Source organism: Cupressus sempervirens, chromosome 6, assembly GCF_028749045.1.
Source record: "Cupressus sempervirens isolate cs-2001-9-10 chromosome 6, ASM2874904v1, whole genome shotgun sequence".
Taxonomy (NCBI): Eukaryota; Viridiplantae; Streptophyta; class Pinopsida; order Cupressales; family Cupressaceae; genus Cupressus; species Cupressus sempervirens.
Window position 1 is genome coordinate 616309171 of NC_143123.1, and position 3368 is coordinate 616312538.

General features: G+C 35.3%; 1 pseudogene; it reads left to right on the forward strand.

The window, feature by feature from the left end:
• Positions 1-539: 539 nt before the first annotated feature.
• Positions 540-2921, forward strand: LOC149553751 (phosphatidylinositol 4-kinase gamma 6 pseudogene; annotated as a pseudogene).
• The last annotated feature ends 447 nt before the right edge of the window (positions 2922-3368 follow it).

Sequence of the window (3368 nt, forward strand, 5' to 3'; positions counted from 1 at the left end):
GTGTTAAGTCTATAACAAATCAAGTATGATTAACCAACACTGAACCAATGTGATGGTGAATGTTCATGTCTCCATTTAGAGACATGTCCATTCACCCTCACACCCCTTCGTGTGACAGAGACATGCCCATTCACCCTCACACCCCGTTGTGTGATATGTATACTTGATCTGCCTAGCATAACAAGGCATCAAAATCAATTAGTGCAAGCACATCAAAGGATATATTTACATTTCAAGTTCAAGAACATTTTATTATCTCTGTTATTTATGTACTAACATATACGAATTCTAGAGAAAATCTATTCTTTAACATTAGTTTTCATAACTGTAATCAAAATTTGTGCATCAGTCAACCTGTTTCTTTCATGTTTATTATGAATAGCCTAAAAGACCCTAAATTTATGTTTATAGTCTCATGATCTTTCTAGTGGTAAAAGTCCTCTACCCTACAACCAGTAGTTTGGAGACCATATCTTTTGGTGTTGAGTGCTAACATTGAGTTTAAGTTTTATAAACACTACACTTTCTCTTTTCAATTGGATAGTCCGATAGAAATAGAAATGGTTGTTGGTATTGTAGAAAGAGGTGAAAATAGACAATACAAAGGTTTTAATAAGTTGGATAGTAGGAAAATAGTGAGGCAACATGTGTTCATGTAGATAGACACAAGTAGTGTTTTGGGCATTGAATTAGATAGAGCTAACAATGCACATATTATTAAAAAGAAGATGAAGATAGCCTTGAATGTACCCAATGATGAAAGCTCTCTTAAATTTGGAGATAAAGTGCTGAAAAATGATTTGAGTGTAGTATGCAATGATGCTCCCCTTCATCTAACAAGAGGATCTTTCCATCAGAGTTTGTCTACACCATGTCTTTCTCCAACTATTGATGGACAACTTCAAAGAGATAGAAGTGGGTTTTTTGAGATTGTTGAAGGTTCAAGAAACTCTGGGGAAATCAAGAAGCTAGTTAAGGATGTAGTTAAGGCTGTTGAGCATGGTGTAGAGCCAATTCTTGTTTGTGGTGGCCTTGGTGGTGCCTATTTTTTCTAAAATAGGAGAGACAAGTATGTTGCTATTGTAAAGCCAACAGATGAGGAACCTTTTACTCCAAACAATCCTAGAGGTTTTGTGGGAAAAGTTTTGGGGCAACCAGGGTTAAATAGATCAGTGAGAGTGGGCGAGACAGGAATTAGGGAAGTGGCAACTTATCTTTTAGACCATGATCATTTTGCAAAGGTGCCCCTTACTATGCTCATTAAGATCACACACTCAATTTTTAATGTTAAAAAAGCCATGACTAAAAGAAAATTTCAAAATGAAAGACAGAATTTAAGCAAGATAGCTTCCTTTCAACAATTTGTCTCGCATCATTTTGATGCCAGTAATCACAAAACTTCTAGTTTTCTAGTGGCTTCTATACATAGGATTGGCATATTAGATATTAGCATACTTAAAACTGATAGACATGCAAGCAACCTTCTTGTGAAGAATATGGAGAGAGTAGGAAGATAACCTCAAGTTAGATGTGAACCTTTGGAGCTCATACCTATAGATCATGGTCTGTGCCTTCTAGAAAATCTGGAAGATCCTTATTTTGAGTGGCTTCATTGGCCTTAGGCATTAATACCTTTCTCAAAGGATGAACTAAAATATATATATATATACAAACTTGATCCCATCAAGGATGTAGAGATGTTGAGAGTGAAATTACCTATGGTTTGAGAGGCTTGTTTAAAGATTCTAGTTTTATGCACTATTTTCTTGAAAAAAACTATTGAATCTGGACTTTTTCTTGCAAAAATTTGGAGCTATGATGAGTTGTGAATCTTAGGGGATGGAAGAGGCACCAAGTGAATTGGAATTTTTTTGTATGTAAGAAAAGTTGGAGGTCAATCGTGAAATGTCAACCATTAGGTCTAAGGAAGAGATGGGGAGGATATTGTTTTGGAAATTTCATTGGAAGAAGATTATATGGTTGAGAAAATTCAATTTGACATGGACTATGAGGATGATGAGGAAAATTACATAAAATCTTCTCATAATGTTTGGATGAAGAAAACATGTTACAATCATGATAATCAATGTGACTCTATGGAATTAAATGGCTTTGATAAAGTTGAAACCAGTAGAGTTCCCTATATGTTTTACCGATCCTTGTCATCCCCTTCCCAAAGAACTAATTTGCATGTTAATACTATTTCAAATGGTACACCTAGAACTTCATGTGGAGGGAAGTTTCCATTTGAATCAAAATGGTCTTCACCTAGACATGTCTCTAAGGAAGTAAATGATCTTAACAAATGTGAAATTGATAGAGTTTCCTATTTGTTTCCTCAATTCTTGTCATCCCCTTCTCAAAAAACTGATTTGTTCATTAATTCTAATTCAAATGGCACACCCAAAATTTCATGTGGAGGTAAGTTTCCCTTTGGATCAAATTTCCCTTCACCTAGAACTCCAAAGGGAGGATGTTGGAGTACACTTTCAAAGCTAGAAGAAATTTCATCTTTAGAGGAAAAAAAAATGCAAGAACCAATTCTGGAAATGTAAAATCCAAGTTTATTGAGGGATTTAGGGAAGCCTTCATTCAATCATCAAGGAAGCCCTTTTTCTTTAGGGTTGTCTACATCATTGAGGTGTGCTAGTTTCTCATATAGGAACCAGAGTGGTTCTTGTCATGTAGGATTTCAAAGAGGGTGCAGTAGCAAGCAAGGAATAACAACTGTTGGAGCCATGCAAAGTGGACATGAGATAGTGCAATGAATGGAAATGGTATTAAGTTCTCAGATATGAATGAGGAAGAGTGTATTTTTTTTGTTGAATATTTTAAGGATCTTTTGCTAGATGTTTTTTTTTTCAAGGAAAAGCATGAGCTCAAGCAACAAATAGAGGCTTGGCACGTTGTACCAGTTTTGAGTATTAGCATTTGAGTCACAAATCTTTAATTTTCTTTTCTCATGGAGAGTTATGAGAACCTTATGATGGTTATTGGGTACTTCCTATAGCATATTATGCATTATGTGTATAGATCTTGGATCATAATTTGACCAATCTCTCTTTGGCTTCTGCATAGACTTGCACACGTACTGACCACTAAGTCATTTAATGTCTAGCTCTCTCATGTGACTTTGTAAATATTTTATAGGACTTCAGGATTGTGGCTTCTATGAATGGTGGGTGATTCAAGTGTACATTGTAAAATGGGGGTTGTGAATAGTCCATTTTTAAGCTTGACTGAAACTGCAATTTGCTTTAATCAGACATGCAATTGGATGATGATCCAAAAAAAAATCTTCATGAGGCAAGTGAGATCTTTTTGACTTCCTTTGGGATCTTTTTTAAAGTGCTTTCAACTTCCAACAA